Below are 19995 nucleotides of genomic sequence, written 5' to 3'. Positions count from 1 at the left end.
TGGTTGTGATCCCCAGGAGAAGGCGGAACACTGTGAGGGCAGGCAGGAAAGGGATTCCCTAGGATAGAAAGGGATACAAGGATTGCCTGAGGGTATTGAGTACACATTTGAGATTTGGGGTCATAAACCTAAAGAGGCAGCACAGGCAGGATGCATGAAGGACCTCTGTGGGGGTGGGGCAGGGGGGTAACTAGGGCTCAAGGGGGAGACAAGGAAGTGAAGGGTATTTGTAACCAAGGCATGACAAGATGGACCTTGGACTCCATGTGGGGGGATGGTGGGGTCAGTATGATGTGACCCTGTGCCCCAGGACCCGTTGGTGACACTTCCTGGAATGAGGGAGGACAGTCCGCCCCACCCAGGAGCAACAAGCAGCTCCTCCACCAGAGCGAGCATCGTCGAGCCCACCCTTTCTGGGTGGCGAGGGGACTGGCAAAAGGCCACCGTATGACGTGACCAAATGGAAGGTTTTTATAAGTAATTTGTAGCTAATAATAAAAAATTGAGGCTTGGGAATTATTTTCTTTTTATTGAGCCTGCTGAGGGTTATCTCTTCAGGTCACTTCATCTTGCTTACTTCCGGCTAAGCTTTTGTGGATTGGCAGGGACACATTAGAGTTTCAGCGTTCCAGATACTGGACAAAATCTGAAGCACAGCCTTTTATGCAGAGCCCATAGTGAGCAACACTTCTGGGGCTGTCGTGTGTGGATGGGAATGCTTCAGGGGTCTCTGTGCCCCATAAACAGGCTCACATTTCTACTCTGGCTGCAGAGCTTTTGTGGCTCGTGGCATCGGGGCCATACAGATTCACATTCAGAGGTTGTCTGGGGGCCCTTGTCCATCTACCACCATCCCCTTCCATCTTCCAGGCAGGAGTTCCAGCCTGGTGCAGCTGCCCAGCCACACACTATTCCCCAGCATCCCTGCAGTTGTATGTAGCCATGGGACTAGGTTGGAGTCACTTAGTGGAGAGGTGCCACTTCCAGGCTGGTGTCCCAAGGCAACCATGCTGTCTCTACAATCTCTTTCCTGTTTCCACCAACAGGTGCACAGAGGGACCTGCAACCTGGCTTTAGGCAAGAGCAAAGCCAAAAGGATGGTAAAGAAACAATGTAGGAAGAACCTGGCCCCTCACTGACTCAGGGCAGCAAAGCTACGTGCCACCTGAGGATACTCACCTTGGGCTGTGGCTTAGGTGGGCCTATGTGGAGCAGACTCTGTCCTGGAGTTCTACTGGGGGACACTCTCAAGGTCAGCACCTGCAAGTTTCAGGGCAGAAGCTGAACTGCAGTGACATCAGATGAGAGGAGGCTGCAGCTGATCCAGTGGGGAGCCCTGGAGCTAGGATGGCCCTTCAGCGTTGTCCTACATTGAGACAAGGGGGTGGGACTGCTGTAGTCCATATCAAGGAGTTCTCCTTGAATGCAGGCTGCCCCCATCAAAGGGTGTAACTTGGGTCAGGTGGATCCCTTTGGCCAAGGGCAATTCCCAGAGAGGGACTCAGCTATGAGCCCTCAGCATCCAATGCCCCTACTGGCATTTGGGCAAATGGTGTCTCAGTCCTGAAGGGGGGGGGGTGCCTAAGGGAGAAACTTCTTTTATTCATTTGTTTATGAGAGAGAGAGAGAGAGAGAGAGAGAGAGAGAGAGAGAGAGAGAGAGAGCAAGCACAGGGGAGGCAGGGGGAGAGAATCCCATCCAAGCACAACATAGAGCCCAACACAGGACTCAGTCCCACGACCCCAGGATCATGACCTAAGCCAAAATCAAAAGTCAGATGCAATTTAACCAACTGAGCCACCGAGGTTCCCCTACTAGGGGAGAAACTTGTATGTTCTCTAAGCTCTTGATTGATTGTTGGGTCTCTTTATCACAGCAGCCTCTCCTCAGCCCCCCTAATAAAGCTCTCTGCTGGTTTACAGGTGTATATCCTGTCCTGAGCCAGAGAGAAACTCCCTGAGACATATACTAGGTCACTGGTTTGCAGAATGTGGTCCTCAAACCGGCGGCATCAGCATCACCTGGGAAACTGTTTTAATTGTAAATTTCATATCTCGCCCCAGACCTACTAAGTCAGAAACTCTGCAGATGGGGCCCAGCAATCTGTGTTTCAACAGGCCCCCTGATGCACACTGAAGATTGAGAACCACTGCTCTGGGTTTTCTTTCTTCTAGACTCACAGCACCAACCACTATGCAGAGCACACACTGGCCTGGAGGGTGATTTGCAACAGCCTCTCCTTGAAATCCCGGGGTTGTGTATTAAGATGCTCACAGCCTGATGTTTCACCTGCTGTCTGGGTCCCCACTCTTTCCCTCTGACACTATCCACAGCCTCCTCTCCTCTGCCCTGAAGAAGGAGTGTGGAGCAGAGGGATCCTTACAACTTTGGGGCCAGGCTGATGTGGCTTGCAATGCCAGCTGTGTTGACCACTGGCTGACTGACCTTAGACAAATTACTTACTGGGTCTCAATGTCCTCATTATACAATGGGGTGAAACCCACTCTACATAGATACTGTGAGACCAAGACGAGAAAACTTACCTTAGTGTGTATCGCTGCCTGGAACCCCAGATTCCATGACTGTTACCCCTGTTTTTCACTGTCACCCAGGGCCCACATTCTTTGCTCCAATACAGATTTCTGAGACTAGGTCTAGAACTCATTCACATGGGAGGCTAAATTACCAGTAACTAAAGGATAGTGATCCTTCCAGGGGAATTTACATTTTAGCTGCAGCCCAAGGATCAGATTACAACAATTTTTTTAAGTTGGTGTGGAGGAGAGGCTAGGCCTCCTTTCCAGCTTCTGGAAGCACCCTGCATGCACATGGTGCTCTCATGTCTGGATTCCTGGTAACCCTTCCCCAACAGCCTTTGACCTTGAGGAGCCTCCATTCTTTTTTTTTTTTTAATGTTTACTTATTTTTGAAGATACAGAGAGACAGAGCATGACCAGGGAGGAGCAGAGAAGGAGACACAGAATCCAAAGCAGGCTCCAGGCTCTGAGCTGTCAGTATAGAGCCCGATGTGAGGCTCGAACTCACAAGCTGTGAGATCATGACCTGAGCTGAAGTTAGATGCTCAACCGACTGAGCCACCCAGGCATCCCTTGGAGCCTCCATTCTAATAAGTGCCACTTTATTATTTTTTTTAAAGTTTTATTTATTGAAGCAATGTCTATACCCAACATGGAGCTCGAACTCACAACCCTGAGATCAAGAGTTGCACACTTCTTTGACTGAGCCATCCAGGTGCCCCAGTAAGTGGCCCTTTATAGATTTAGCTATGCACACCAGCTGGGCTTCAAGTGGTGATGTCCGCATTCATCAGATGAACTCTGAGTGCCCCACCTGCATCAGAGCAGAAATCCCCTTAGACCTGCATCTTCCATCTGAAAGTTGAAAATCATCCCCAAGATCCACAAGACACTTTGTGGCCCAGATCTCAGGGTTCTCCAAGGTCAGCCCAACTCCAAGATGGAAAGTAAGGAATTTCAGGGAAACCAAAGAGACCTCTTACTCCTAAGAATCATCATTGACCTGCTCGTCGAGGGCTGATAGTTCTTAATTGCAGAGCCAATGCCTTCCATTCTGCAGTGGGAGAGTAGAAACCCAAAGGGGAAGGACCAAGTGGCTTCCATTTCATCAAAGATGAAGTGACTGACATCAGGCCTTTCCTGAGAGCTCATCCTGATAGCTGGGAGCCCCAGGCAGCTGAAAAGGGAGGGTACACAGATCAAACCAGCCACAAATCTGAGCTCACTGATCACACCTCATCATCCAGTATGATGCTGGCATTTCATCCCAACTCTTGCTTTTCTCTGAGATCTTCATTCATTCTATAAGCTTTCTGCATTCCATGTCAGTGGCCAGTAACAGGAGGAACTAATTCCTCTCACCTTATGCACATGCAGTTCACCCTCAACAGCGCTGCCCTGAGCTGCTACATGCCTGACAGGTTCAGAGATGCATCAAGGGAGCCAGGCCTTACGGTGTCTGTCTCCAGAGCAGTCCTGTGGAAGTAGGCATCACTCAGTTCTGTTTTGGAATGTCCTTCAGAGATTTTGTGCAATGCCCCAGACAGGGAACCTGGAACCTTATGCTGAGTCAGTGCCAGTTATGACCGTCTATGTTTGGACAGAGAGTTTGGGACTCACTGAGCTCTTTCCCATGCATTTCACCTCCATCCAGTAAGGAAAGGAAGGCAGGCTTAGATGGGGAAGCAGGCTCAGAGAGGCGAAGGGATTTGCGCAAGTTACACAGCTAGTAAGTAAGGGGTGAGGTGGGGCTTATTCCCAGGACTTCTGTCTCCAGATCTGGTGCATTCCCCATTGCCGAGGGAACCGTCCTAGCAGCAAAGCCCAGAGCACGCCTGCTCACTCCCGTGGCACCCACCAAGAGGGAGAGGAAGGAGGGAGGTCTGGGCTGAATATGACTGTACAATCCAGTAGAAGAGTCTGCTGCATTTCCCCATTGCTGGTCATCCTTCTTCAGTGCTTCCCAGACACACGCATTGGGGTTTTGCAATGGCTCTCCCTTATAGTTGTTCATTGTGGGATTGTTTCCCTTGCAGGATTGTTTCCCTTGTGGGATTGTTTCCCTTATGGTTTGGGATTGTTCATTACTTTTCCAAGGAGACAGAGGCCTGGGATTGGGTGAGTGATTTCTCCAGAGAAGGCACTTTGCATATTAAGACTTTTCTCCACTGAAGCCTCCAAGATGGATCCAGAGGCAAGAGTCTTGATTTACTAGAGAAATAGAATCTAGCCATGGGGGTTCCAGTCCCAGGCATGAGACATTAGAGCGGCAGAAGCTCATGGTCTCCAGAGACACCACTGAATGTTTATGTATGGTTCTGTGAGCACCACTGCCCTGCCACAGTCCTTCTGGAAGGGGGTGTGGGGCGTGGCTCGCCTGTTACACCATCAAGCACAAGTGGCACAGCTGACCCTATGTGTTCCTGCCTCTAATGGGCCTCCAATCTCTTCAGGCCAGGCTGGTCATAGTTACATCAGGGAAACTGAGGCAGTTTGGCAGAACTCTTCTTCCCGTGACATCAGAGCTGGAGTCAGGCTGACTCCTTCAGAGCAGAGCAGAGCTTTACAGAGCAGAGGATGTGGCTGCTCTAGCTGGGGATGACATCTCACAAGCTCCCCGCTTCCCTAGGACCCCTCAGGGAATACTCTTATCCTTTATTTGGAGCGTTCTGAGAGCCACACTGGGATGGTGAGAGAGGGTCTAAGCACCTGTGAAGTTTGGGCAGTAAGAGAAAAACTTGTACACGTAGTATGCAAAACCTTATCTTCTAGTGGAAAAATCTATTCCATGACACCATCCTAACAAACATATTGAACAGCCTCCCTGGTGTCAGCAGGCAAGGAGTACATTCTATGGCTCTTTCATGCCTTCCTTCCATGAACATGTTCACTTAGTAGAAAAATATGTATATATATCTTTCTTACTGTTTTCTCAGAGAAGCTAGTTCATATATCCAAAACACTACAGTCTTCATGGCCCAACAAAGATATTTAAATACATGTTGGTAGTTATAAATCAAAACCTTATTTAAACACATCTGCAGTAGATAAAGACGTCTTCATTTTGCATGCATATATGTTCATGTGCAAACACCAGTTGGTCGATGTCCAGTCTATGCTGGATCAAAACAAGTCATAGGTGAGTAACAGCATGATTTAGGAGAGGGCCACTGGTCCATCTCTTCAGTGGTCAGAGATCATAAGGATTTGAGAGATGGACATGCCAGGTCAGGTCAGTTCTTGGTTACAAATGAGCCTCTGGCTGATCTTGGGTTCACATTTTCTGTCACTTAATATTCGCTAAAAAACCGAGATGTCTGTGATCACATGAGATAAAGGACAGGGATATAATTCACCTTGACTTCTGATCAGTCAGTATTCTTTTTTATTATCCTCCAGCAGACCTGTTGGTGCATCTCCCGGAGCCTCCAGGCCTGCCCTTGAGTGTTTCTATGCACCTTTTGCCCAACTTCCATGTGCCTTTATTTTGAACACCCCACACCAGAAACTGTCTTAGAAATATAGTCCTTTGGTCCCTCCTTTCCTCAGCTGCAAGCACCTGGGAGTTCATGCCCCCAGGGGTAGCCCATAGCCAATGATAGACCAGCATGGAAGCGAAGCAGATGATTGTTCCCAGAAGGGCCATGGCAACATCTCCTGTCGCACATGTTCTTCCAGAACTTGGTTGCTGCCCCATCAGCAGGTGGGGTCTACCTCCCACCCTTTGCTGGACCACAACACAGAATGTGGTAAAAAGGAGGCTCTAGGATTTATGAGGCTGTGAAAGGCAATACTGCTTCCACCAGCCTTTCTCTGTCTCTCTCTCTCCCTCTGGACAGTTAGCCGTGGAACTCAGCCGCCATTTGTGAGGAGGCCCAGACCACATGGGGAAGGTATGGGTGAGTCTGCTGGTCTTGGCCTTAGCTGCAGCTGGGATGAATGGCCAAGCCTTCCAGCTACTCCAGCTGACACCGAGTGGAAAAGAGGTGAGCTGTCCCCACCAACCCCTGCCCAAATTGAAGACTCATGAGGAAAAAAAAAAAGGAGTGTATCATTGTTTTCAACCACTATGTTTGGAGATATGCAGCCACAGATACCAGATAGAGATTGAGGTACCCAGAAGTGGGTGCTATGGTAAAGCCCACGATATGGAGCTTTGGGAGTGGGTGGCAGATGAGGCCAGAAGGACCTTGGGGAAAGGGCTTCAAAGAGGTTGGATGGCCCTGGCGGCTCACAGCAGTACTCTGGTTCCACGTGCTCTTCCAGAAGCAAGCCCCTGCCCACGAACAAGCTTTATTTCCCCTGTCTCCTGAAACATTCTGCCATTCTGCCTGGTAGAGGAGAGCATTAATACTGTCCTTGCTTATGCTAAGCCACTGTGTGGGAGGCGCAGGGTGAATCTATCAGTTGCTCTTTTTTTTTTTTTCTTTTTTAGAGAGAGAGTGCTCATGTGAACAGTGGAGAGGGGTGGAGGAAGAGAGAGGGAATCTTAAGCAGACTACAAAATCATGAGCAGTGCAGAGCTTGACATGGGGCTCCATCCCACAACCCTGGGATCATGACCTGAGCCAAAATCAAGCAGTTGGATGCTCAACTGACTGAGCCACCCAAGGGCCCCATCAGTCACTCTGAACAAACACTTAAGCCATAAAAACATGGAAGCATTACCATTCTCTTGCTGGGCTGAGGTTACTCAGAGAACACAGTTTTGGGTGGAACTTGAGATCTGCAGCTACAGACAACTAAGGAGACTTTTCTCTTGACAATGTGGATAATTTGAACCCGATTACGTAGTAGCTCTGCTTAAACTTTGTGATTCCCAGTCCACACCCTCCAAACCAAGTGGTCTCACAGCCGGTGCCCTGGACTGCACCTCTCCTGCTCATCACATTTGGTCTGAATTTGCAAACCGCCACCCCTCCCCACCCCCCCAGTCCTTCCTCACTGTGTTAGAGCTCCTCTATTGACTGCTTAATGCTATTCTGAATTCTTTTCTTGTACTTCCAATCTGCCTGGGCCACACCTCTTGCATATATTTAAATCCAATTGGATTCTGAGCATCCTTCCTGTCTTTGTCTGGCTCCCACTGAGGCCATCTCAATGATAGAAGGCACAAAGATGATCCTTGGAGCATCATTTATAACAGCCTAACAATTGGAAACAGATGAAATGCCCAGTAAAGAAACTGTTGCATCTCAGTTAGGTCACACACAGGGTAAGTCAGCAAGGGGGTGTGAAGCACACCAGCAGCTTATCCAGGCCTAGGGAAGCCTAAGGGATAGCTGGGGCATGGGATATCTCCAGACAAATGCAGCACTTGGGACTGGGTGGTGGACAGAGGAGCTATGACCCACACAGCTCCTTAAATCAGTGCTGACCCCACACAGCAAAGTCTGACAGCTGCCGGGGAGAAGTGAACATCAGTGGGCGGGGCAAACCTAGTCTGCTTCTTGCACATGTACTTGCGGGTCCATGGAGGCACATGAGACCAACCTCATACCCTTGCCCAGAACTTGAGGTGCAGAAACCCAGCAGCTAGAACACGTCTGCAGTCTGGGTCTCCTTCACAGGGAATGGCTGGATAAACTCGTTCATACTGAGGCTCAGGAATGTCTACGTTGGAAGCGCTTGGGGAGAGCAATCTGGTTAGAAGGAGAAAGGTAGCAGACATGGGTGGAAGCTGTGTCAGCATATCGAGTGCAGCGTTTTTATTTATAAATGGAGATTATAGTTCACCACCCTCTCTGACATTCTTGCAACTACCTCTATAGAGACCAGGAGCATAAAGACGACCCTGCTTTATTTACCAAAAAGACCCTGAAATGGTGGAGTTTGAGCACCAGAGGTAGGGGAAAAAAATTGGACCTGATGGGGGAGGTCCCTCTAGAGCAGAAAATCACACTCAAATCTCTCACAAGAGAATATTTTCTCTGGCGAAGTGAGCAGACAGGTTGGCAAGAGTGGCTAGGCATTGCTTTCCAGGTGGAGAAAGCCGAAAGAGAAGACCACATCGGGGCAGGCAGTGCTGTCTGGAAGTCCCGAGGGTTTTGTCACCTGATCCTCCTGTTGCTGAGTTGGCAGAAGACCGCGGTCACTGAATTCTAGATGTGGTATCAATATCGGTGCCAGCCCCAGGCTGAGAACTAACCAGCCTTTGCATGTATGGGTGATACTCTTTCCTTGGAAGTGGAGGAATTGAAAGAGAGTAGGAAGACAAGTCAAGCTGCTAGGGAGGGCTGCTTCCAGCTGCTTGCACAGGGAGAGCCCCAGGCCAGGCTGGGCACAAGTAAGTGTGAGCCCCACACAGCAGGCATGTGAGAAGGGACTCAGGCTGAGATGCTGATGGCTTGACCTGGAGAACGTTGAGCAGGGACACAGCCGGAGCAGTGGAGGCAGCCCCAAGCTCTGCCTGCAGAGGAGGCCACATGCCTTGCCAGCTGTAGGCAACGCCACCAGCTCTGGTGTGCACCCACGCCACCCAGCCCCGTGTCAGGCGCTGTGTGTTTTTGGGTGGGAGTAGGGTCTGGAAGAAGAGCAAGAGGGGCCTCTCTGAAATAGAGTAAATGCAAGGCTCTGGGCCGGACTCAAAGCATGAGGGCAGGGGGTGGGGTGCATTTCCTGGCCATTAGGTATCATAAAACCTAGGTTCCATTTAGGGCTCATTCGTTTTGATACAGCCATCTGACACATGAGTTTAAGGTACGGCACAGATGATATATCTAAAATGGCAGCATTACAATGAAAGATCCCAGGGAAGAGAGGCTGGACATGGAAGGCCACATGTCGTATGATTCCACTTTTACGTAACGTTCAGAGTAGGCAAATCCACAGAAGCAGAAAGGGGCTGGGGCGGGGGGGAGGAGGTAACAGAGAGTGACTACTTAACGGGCACAGGATTTCCTTGTGGAGTGATGAAATGTTTTGGAATGAGATAGGGATTTGGGGTGCACAACACTGGGATCATACTGGATGCCACTGAATTGTTCACTTTGAAATAGTAACTTTTATGTTATGTATATTTTACCACAGTTTATTTTATTTTATTTTTATTTTTTTACTACAAAGTGCTAAAAATGGAAGGGCTCACTTGTTTTTCTTGTGTGACCTTGAAGGGAACAACCTCTCGAGCTTTAGTCCCCTTCCTCTGTACCATGAGGCTCTCAGCCCTGTTTGTCCTCCAGGAGTGGGTGTGGGAAGGGCACAGGTGTGGGCTCAAATCCACCGCAATGCCCACTTGCTGTGGGACTTGGAAAGTTACTTAGGCTCCCTGAATCTCCATGTCATTATCTATAATTAGGGCTATTGGGAGGCCAGACTTTTGATGTTTTAATTAGAAACATTTTTTACAAGGAAACAAATGTTTATAAACCAAACAAAAAATATGAAGTGTGTGTGTGTGTGTGTGTGTGTGTGTGTGTGTGTGGCATAGATACCAGAGCTCTCATTAAGTGGGAACTCTTACTAATTATTGTTAGTTAATAATAAATTATTTTATTTTATTTTTCTTAAGTTTATTTATTTATTTTGAGAGAGAGAGCACGTGCATGCATGCACAAGTTGGGGAGGGGAAGAGAGAGAGGGAGAGAAAGATTCCCAAGCAGGTTCTGCACTGTCAGTGTGGAGTGTGACATGGGGCTCGAACTCACAAAACCATGAGATCATGACCCGAGCTGAAACTAAGAGTCAGACACTTAACCGATTGAGCCACCCAGGTGCCCCAATAATAAACTATTTTAAATAGAACTAATGAAGTTGAAATCAAGTTGTAAATAAAACCCATTAAATCTAAGGAACAGAGGATGGCTGGGTGGGCTAGAATTGTTAGCAACATTTCACAGAAACATGGGATTTGAACTGATCTTTAAGGAGCTGAGATCTGAGCAGGTAAGTGTGGGGAAGAGCAGGACAGGGCACTCATGAGCAAAGGCTTTGGGATTGGGAGCATGCTGGGGCCAGTGATAATATTGGCCTGGCTGGAATAGAGTGTTGGGGGCATGTGGGGAAGGAGAAGATGTTGGGTTTCCTTGAATACCAGACCATGGAATTTGAACTTTATCCTGAGGATACTGGGGAGTCCCTGATGGTTCTTGATCAGGAGAGCAATTTGATGAATATAATGATATATAAAGATAAATCTAGCCCACCCCAAGCAGAAATTATCTGGAGGTGAGAGTCTAGAGGCATCCAGCCTGGCATCTACAGCTTTAACCCAGCATGAGGGGATAGGGCACAGGTAACGGGAACTGACCAATCTTAGAAACACCCCATGGATGAATCCACACAAGTCCTTCTGGGCTCCAGACTCACCCTACCTTACGCTACTTCTTGGCTTTTGGCATCGATAGCACCGATCTGGCTATTTCTCATCTGTGGGTGTTTTCCTGGAAAAACTTAGAGTAGTGTCCAAGAAAATGATTCAAGGGACATATGCAGATCTGAGATGATGAGTCTATGTCAGGTAGGATGTTCACAAAGCTGAGTACAAGGAAGGAGCTGGCTTTCTGCAAGACAGGCTCAGCCCTGCTTCTGTGGATTTTGGTTCCAGGCTTGGGTTGGGCATGAAACGCCACAGCACTTGGGCTGATCTTGGAGATCTATAGGATGGCAGCCAGAAAGCCTCACCAACCCCCAAGCGGCAGTCACAGGATGCTTTCTGGTAGGGAAAGTGGGCAGTGGCTGATACTACATGTTCATCACCACCTCCATATCCCCAGCAAGTAGTCCCAGTCAGGGCAGGGGTCCTTGCTCTATCAGTCAGCCAGAATAACTATTGTTACAGACTTAGAGCTCACCTAGTAGGCAATCATCCTACGCTAAGACATGTGGGAGTACAGATACTCCTGCAGAGACCTGGACACTGAAAGCTATGCAACTGCTGAGAACAATCAAAGATCTAAACAGATGGAGAGATATGCTCTGCTCATGGTTCATAAGACTCAATATTGTTAAGATGTCAATTCTTCCCAAATTGTTCCATAGAGTCAGTGAAATCCCAATAAAAATCCTTGGAGGTTCTTTTGTAGAAACTGACAAACTGAGTCTAAAATTTACATGGACTAATCAAAACAGCTTTGAAAAAGAACAAAGATGGAGGAACACTGCCTGACTTCAAGTTTATCATAAAGTTAGTCAAGACGGGTGGTATTGGCATGAAGATAGACAAATAGATCAATGGCACAGAACAGAAAGTCCAGAAATAGACCCACACATATATGCACAAGTGATTTGCAACAAAGGTGCAAAGGCAATGCAGAGGAGAAAGAATAGTCTTTTCAACAAATAGCACTTGGATCCACTGGAGATCCAAATGCAAAACTTCAATTCATACCTCTCACCATATAAAAAAGTGGCCTCACAATGAATCACAGACTCCAATGTAAAGCCTCCAAGTATAAAGCTTGTAGAAGAAAGCAGAAGGAAAACTTTGTGGCCTTGAGTTAGGCAAGGTTTTCTTAGCTAGGACACCAAAAGCATGATACAGAAAAGAAAGAAATTGATGAAATGGACTTCATCACAATTAAGAATTTCTGCTGTTCGAGAATACTGCTACAATAATGAAAAGATAAGCTACATATTAGGTGAAAATATTTGCAAATCATATATCTGATAAAAGACTCATATCTAGATATAAAATGAACTCTCAAAACTCAATAATAAGAAAACAAGCAACAATTTTTTTTAATGGCCAAAGATTTGAATGGACACTTCTCCAAAGAAGACACAGAGGGCAGATAAACACATGAAAAGATGCTCAGCATCACTGGTCATTGAGAAATGCAGATTAAAATCACGATGAGATACACCATTACACACTGATAATAGCTAAAATTAAGAAGACTGACCATGCCAAGCGGGGGAAAGGATGTGGAACAACTGGAACTTTCATTCACTGCTGGTGGAGGTATAAATGGTACAATCACCTTAGAACACAGTTTGTTAATTTCTTTTTTAATGTTTATTTCCTTATTTTGAGACAGAGAGTGCACGTGCATGTGCACAGAGGAGCAGCAGGGGAAAGAAAGACAGAGACAGAGGCAGAGACAGATTAAGCAGGTTCCATGCCCAGCATGGAGCCCAACACAGGGCTCAATCCCATAACCCTAGGATCATGACCTGAGACAAAATCAAGAGTCAGACGCTCAACTGACTGGGCCACCCCGTTGTTCCATAGTTTGTTAGTTTCCTATAAGTTAAACGTACATCTACCATATGATCCAACCATTGCACTCTTCGGTATTTATTCAAGAAACCAAAGCATATGTCCATTCAAAGACATGTACACAAATGTTCATAGAAGCTTTATTTGTAGCAATTTCAAACTAGAAACACTCCAAATGTCCATTAACAGGGAATGGATAAACAAACTGTCGTGCATACATGTCGTGCATACATGTAATGAACCACTACTCAGTAATAAAAAGGAACGAACTACCAATAAAAGCAACAATATAGACAAGCCTCAAAATAGTTATGCCAAGTGAAAGCAGCCACACAAAAAAAAGCACATACTGTTTCGTTCCAGAAAATGCAACTGATCTGTACTTTGATCAGTGGTTGCCTGGGGATGGGCACAAAAGGAGGGGCAGGAGTGGGAATCACAAAGAGGCACAAGGAAAGTTATGGCGATGATGTTCACCATCTTGCAGTGACATTTTCACAGACACACATGTTAGAATTCATGAAATTGTACACTCTATGTGCAGTTTGTTATTTGTAAATTAGACTTTGATAAACCTTCTGGGGAAAACACAAACCTGCAAATTCTCTGCATTCCATTCAGAGTAAAAGCCAAAGTTCTTACCATGGTGAAGCTGCATGGCTGACTGACCTCCATTCATAGTGCTGTTTCCTTAGCTTCCAGAACTGTACCTGGAACACAAAATAAGCTAAATAAGTATTTGTTGAATGGTTGCCTGGAAGGTCCATGATTAATCTAAGTTGTTTGATAATTGTCGTCAAGAATAAGTTGGGGGTCCTCAAATGATTAAACTTTGAGTTATATGACCCAGCAATTTTACACCTAGGTATGTTCCCAAGAGAAATGAAAATATGTGTCCATGCAAAAAATTATTCATAACAGCCAAAAGGTAGAAATAACCCAAATTTCCAACAGCTGCTGAATTAATAAACAAAATGCAGCATATTCATACAATGGAATATTCTTTGGCCATGAAAGGGAACTGCACACTACAAGATGGACCTTGGAAACACTGCACTAAGTGAAAGAAGCTGGCCACAAAAGAGCACATATTATATGATTCCATTTATATGAAAAGTCAATCTATAGAGAGAGAAAGGAGAGTTGCTTCTGGGATGTTGATAGGGAGATGGGAGTGATAGCTAAAGGGTACAGGGTTTCCTTTGGGGGTGATGCAAATGTTCAAAAGTTGTAGTGGTGTTTGTATATATCTGTGAATATACTAACAACCACTGGATCATACATTTAAATGGGTAAGTTGTAGGCTGTGTAGATTATAGCTCAATAAACCTGTCTAAACATAAAGAACACAGTGGTGTATCAGGGGAAGACACAGCTATTGCTCAGAGTTTGAGTGGAGAGTGGTAATCCCTTGTTACTGTCAGTTCACCAGCATGGTTAAGACCCTATCAAGTGCCCCCTGAGAATGGACATAGCCCAATGTATCCAGCAATAAAGAGGCTAAGGGCCCAGAGAGGGCACTGGATTTGCTCAGGTCACCTTGATGATGAGCCCTGAACAAAGATAGGGCTCTTTCTCTTGGGATAAGCAAATGAAAACATGTCGCTCTCAGCCCTACAGCTCATGGCTGGGCTCTCTCTGCTGCCTTGAGCTGGACTGAGCAACATGACGTCCCCCAATTTCCTCACAATGATAATACCTTCTATTTATACCCAACACCTCTCCTCCCAGGAGAGCACTGTGTTTTCCCAACATTGATTCACCAAGCCAGCTGCACTGAATTGAATTAAAATTCACAGCAGCTACTCACAACAAGCCTACCCCTGTCCCCTTCCTGTCCACTCCTTCATGCACTGCTGTGATGCTCATAGTAAAAGAGGCAAGTCAAGAACATCAGTCTTCTATACCCCTGCCCCACTCGAGGGACCTCTCCCCTGATCCTGCTCCAGACCAGGGGTGGGAGGTGGGGGTTGTGTCACCCCAGGGCCCTTCTGTCATGGGAAAAATCTAATGTGAGAGAGATGGGTCTTCAAGCATAACATTCCCCTTTCCATAAACATTTAAATCATCAAAACCCAAAAGTGAGAACTGCTAATGATGGGAATTCAGGCACAAAAGAGAACTATATTGAGGAAATTTTTCTAATTCTTAAAGTAATACCACATAGGCTGCTGTCTATTTTGCCTCAGCAAAAGGACAATACAGGATCCTAATCACCATGGTCAGAGGGTTCTCCCCTGGGTAGAGCCTCCTGGCTCACTGGAGAAATGAGAAGGAAGGGGTTCATGGGCTCTATTAGCCCTTTGCCCTTAGTGCAGATCCAACTGGCCATGGTCAGTCCAGAGCCCTGGCCTGAGGGACAGAGAGCAGGGAGGGGTCCAGGAAGGAGCCTGCATTGGTCTGACAGGAATGATGGATGGATGTCCCATATGCATCCCCACCACATACACAGTCTTAGCCTCTCTGTGCCTCTATCCTGCTCTGCTGCCTGGCGCAGTCCCCAGGGATCAGAAGGAGAAGGATAATGCTGTGCTGAGGGCAGGGGTCTCCTACATGCATGCCCACTCCTGGCATTGTCATCCACAGTCAATCAATCCATCAAGAGTGAGTCCCTCTCATTCGGTGACTAGACACTGTGTGTGCCTGCCTGGGCCGCCTTCTATGGGGAAACCACATCCCCTATCCTGCGAGGGCAGATGCGGAGGGTTGGTTAGGTGAAAACCCAAGAGCGTCTCTCCAGGCAGGATGGGGCCATGGGCACAAAATCCTATGGGGCTGCAGTCCTAATCAATAGCTTTTCCCACAGAGTCTGGGATCTCAGGATGGGGAAGTGTTTAGGGGTCTAAGGACTAAATTAGTCCTCCCCATATCCCCACCCATCCCTCATCTGTCTCCTGCATCCCTTTGTCAACACCAATAGTACTGAAAGAGCAGGAGCTCCAGTGTCCATCTTTTCCACCATGGCTTTGCCCATCCCCCTCCACCCTTCATTACCAAGGCCTCTTGGTGGTACCAGTAGTCTTGGTAACATCTGCTCCTTGAGAGGACACCAAGGGATGGGGCAATGGAGCCCTAGGGATCACATAAAACTCATCTTTCAATAAGGCAGTTTACTGGCCCTTTGAAAACCAGGGGTCTGTGACATGAATAGAGCATTCCCAAACCATACATGCCTCTCCTCCCATAGAGAGGGTGTCCAAGCACTGGCTTCTATCATTCATATTCCAAAGACCAATTCAAAAGCATTAGATTTTCTATCTTTTTTTTTAAGCTTACTTATTTATTTTGAGAGAAAGAGAGAGCATGCATCCACAAGCAGGGGAGGGGCAGAGAGAGAGAGAGAGAGAGAGAGAGAGAGAGAGAGAATCCCAAGAGGGCTCTGCGCTGACAGTGCAGAAGCGGGATTCAAACCCACAAACCATGAGATCACAACTTGAGCTGAAATCAAGAGTTGGATTGCCTAACTGAGTTAATGAGGTGCCCCAAGCATCAGATTTTATGGAAACTTAAAAATATTTAGATGCTGAAAATCATTATGAAACTGCAATTAGAAAGTTGTCATTTATATCTATAGGATTTATAAGATTTGGGTAATAATAATAATAATAATAATAATAATAATAATAATAGCAATAGAAACCATACATCTTACTCTGTTATAGTGCTTTTGTTGTGCCAAATACACTTACTATGTTTTAAAACAGAGTGAATGTTTGATTAGAATAACAGAATATTAGAGAGAGGCATTCTGAGGTGGATACTTAGTATGTGAAGGCTAGGCTCCATGATAGCCATTTGCATGTGTATAAAAGACAGATACACAGACAGGCACCCCTATTGCTGCTCAGCCCTCCAAGGTCGCTGGGAATGGGCATGTGGGGGCATCTAGCAATGCTGCTATTGATGCAGGTGAACTTGACAGCTGTGAGCTGAGCATTTAAACAGGGAGCCACCTCCCCAGGCAGCCCCCAGAAGTTCCAACATCACTAGATGCCTGTTGTGGGGAGCACCTCTCATCATCTATCTGCTGGGTAGCTGCTGTTTGGAGAGTTGCATCTGCTAGAAGGCGCTGGTGCTAATAGTGAATGGCCTCAGTAGCCAGCTCTCACCTTCCACGCACAATGGCCAGCCAGAACCAGCATGCACACACCAAGAGTGGGGACGAGGGGCCAGAGCAGGTGGTCTGAATTGTTGCTGTGCCTCTGGCCAGCTACAAAATCCCAACTTTCATGAAGATTCAGAGAAGGAAACTTTGGGAGCAAGGTGGGGTGATAGGCACCCAGCCCCAAAATGGTCAGTGTGATCATCGGCCCCTCTCATTTGACACTTACTGAGGTCCAGAGAGAGGAAGGGACTAACTTAAGGTCACATGATGGGTAGATGGCAGATAAGACCCCAAGTGTCCTGGCCATGGCTCAACTGTCTCCATAGTCAACTGGGTTGGCATTCCCACACCTGATGATGGATGGCCCCAGAGGTCTGGGTCTATGGAGAAACAGACTATTCTACAGCCTCGATCCTAGTTGAAATTCAGTAGGGCCAAATTAGCCTGCCACCTCTCAGCACCACCCTGGGGGAGGCTGCCCAGGAGGAAAGTATGCATAGACAGACTAAGAGAAATTGCCCAAAAGAGCCTCTCCCAGCAGCTAAAGAGACTGTTCTGGTACATGGCTCCTCAGGGGTGTTAGGGGCAATGGGATGTGGCTCAGCAGTGATCATTCCTGGGTGTCAGACCATCAGAGTCACCAGCCCCGGAACAATTCCAGACCAGCAAGGACCATTCTCCAGGAGGCCCTGGGAACAGTAAAGGGCACAACCTTGGCATCTCAGCTCTCCTCGAGTCATACGGGACAATAAAAAAGGGAATTTTATTCAGCTTCTGTGGAAAAAGAATCTGACAATTCCTCAGAAAGGTAGACATAGAATGAATGTATGACCCAGCAATTCCACTCCTAGGCACACAACCCAAAGAGTTGCAAAGAGGTATTCAAATAAATACTTGAACAAGTCCATGGATGTTCATAGTGGCACTACTCACAATAGCAAAAAGTGGAAACAACCCAAGTGTGCATCAACAGGTGAACAGATAAACAGAATGTGGTATATCCATACCACAGTACACTATTCAGCCTTAACAAAACAATGAAGTACTGACATATACTAGTGTCAATGAACCCAAAAAGCATTATGCTAAGTAAAAGAAGCCAGTCACAAAAGTCACAAGTAGTATGAGTCCATTTATATGGAATATCCAGAACAGGAAAATCCATAGAAACAGAAAGTAAATTGGTGGTGGCCCCCTTAGCAGGCATGGCCACATGCTGGCTTCTGGACCCTCTATTCAGACATTATCCCTAGAGCTAGTCATTCCCATCAAAAGTCCCAGGTGTAAGTCTCATTTGTCTGAGCCACCCCCATGGCAGATGGACAGAGTGCACTGCTTGGCCAGGCTGGGTCTCACCATCACCGTGGTGGGGATGGGATAGGGTGGGGGTGAACTGCATAGGACCTTCCCCACCCAAACCAGAGGACTGGATGGGCAGAAACAACAATGTCCACTCCAGGACAACGAAAGGCGTGACTTCTCATGCCCTTCTCTTTCTTTCTCCTCCTCTCCTCCTGCTGACACACAGCATGTGAAGGGAGTAATTTCTGTGTAAGTGGACCTGATTGTAGGTCTTGGGTTCCTTGGTACAGTCCTAATTTTTAGTTGTCTGTCCCGATAGCACATTTGGATGAGACCATGTGTACTAATTCCAGATTTAAAAACATGGTTGGCATCCCTCACAGCCCCACTGACTATGTGGAGCTTTCGCTAATCACCTCTTTGACCACTGAACATCTTTGCTCTACCAGGAATGAGCTGACCCTCTGGAGTTTTATGTCAATGGTAAATGGTAGATTTGGTTCCAGGAGGATAGAGCTAGTGAGAGAGACAAAACAAGAATACCTTTTCCCCTTGCCTCTTCCCTCCCTGGGGGCTGCCATTTTTCTCACACAGCATCCAAGTCCTCCTCTCATGGACCTCATTCTGCGATCTGTGGCCCACCCCAGGATCTTCCTTCCCCACTCTCTCTGTGCACACAGGACCCCTAGCACCTCCACTGTAGACATGGTGATGATTGACCAAGGAATATATCCAAGAGAAAGCATTCATTCCAGGAGGTTTCCATCCTCTGAAGCGGGGAATGACCTACCCCAGGGACCCTACCCCTGTCCCCACTCAGATCCTGTGCCTGGATGAAGGAATACTGCAGACACTGGGCTCCTCCAGAAGCAAGGAGGTGGGAGTAGGGCAGAGGGAGGGAGAATGTGGGTACCAGGCCCTTTGTCTGGGCCCGAGTCAGGCAAGCATCCAACTTATACTCAGAATCTGCTGAGTCTCTACAATGCTCCTTTTAAAGAATTAGTGCTGACCCCCATGTCAGGGAACTAAGGAAGCCACTGCCTACTTACTTGAAAATTTAATTAACCATCTCTGTCTAGCTCCTTGCCTAAGAAACAGGACACTTCTCTCTAGAGGACAAGGGAGATGATTTGCAGTCTTTTTGAAATGTGGAAGGAATCCAGTGTGCTGGAGGAAAGGACAGGAGGCTAATGAAGAATATAGTTCTGGAGTGTGCTCCATAGGGTGGAGAGGCAGGGAGCTAGAAAACAAGGCTGACCTCTCCACCTTCACTCTGCTCAGCCCACCTAGCTTCACCATGCTCCCTGCTAGCTCCTAACCCCTTAACCAGCCTACCTGGCCAGTTCACAAACATTCTAAAACAGTACTCTCTGAAGAAAAAAAAAAAGCCTGTATAATAGAAAGCCTTTTGCAATCACAAATTAACCTTCTGTGGGATCCCTACTAAATGAAGAATTACCTCTGTGAATTGTGTTCTCCATCATGAATGTTTTAGCCAAAACTCTAAGTTTGCACTGATTGCCTGTCCCATGAACCACACAGTCCTGTGGACTCTATTTTTGGATGGACTCTGGAACGAGGCTGCCTGAGTTCAAGTTCTAGCTCTGCCATTTGCTAGCTGTGTAACCTTGGGCAAATTGCTAACCTCTATGGCTCAATTTTCTTATCTATAAAATGGGGAATAGTAATACCTACCTTATCGTGTTGTTATGAGGACTGAAAGTATTAATCTATCTAAAGCATTTAGAATAATGCTTGTAACATAGAGCCATAAAAATGTTAACTTATAACAAATTACTACTGAAAAGAGGTGGAGAATGGATTTGAATAGGAACCAGCAGTATCCTTTAGAAGCCAAATCCAAACATTTACTGATATTTTAATGGAGAAGG

General features: G+C 46.9%; 1 long non-coding RNA gene across 3 annotated transcripts in view; it reads right to left on the bottom strand.

Moving 5' to 3' along the window:
- The window catches only part of LOC123384449, a 113907-nt gene that overhangs the window by 41824 nt on the left and 52088 nt on the right, over window positions 1–19995 (bottom strand). For all 3 annotated transcript variants that reach the window (XR_006595544.1, XR_006595545.1, XR_006595546.1), the window contains one exon: window positions 13339–13406. This is a non-coding gene — a long non-coding RNA (uncharacterized LOC123384449). The remainder of the gene's footprint in view (window positions 1–13338; window positions 13407–19995) is intronic.

This window comes from Felis catus, chromosome A3 (assembly GCF_018350175.1).
Source record: "Felis catus isolate Fca126 chromosome A3, F.catus_Fca126_mat1.0, whole genome shotgun sequence".
In the NCBI taxonomy this organism is placed as follows: Eukaryota; Metazoa; Chordata; class Mammalia; order Carnivora; family Felidae; genus Felis; species Felis catus.
The sequence above is the reverse complement of the archived record's forward strand: the minus strand, read 5'-3'. Positions and strand labels throughout refer to the sequence as shown.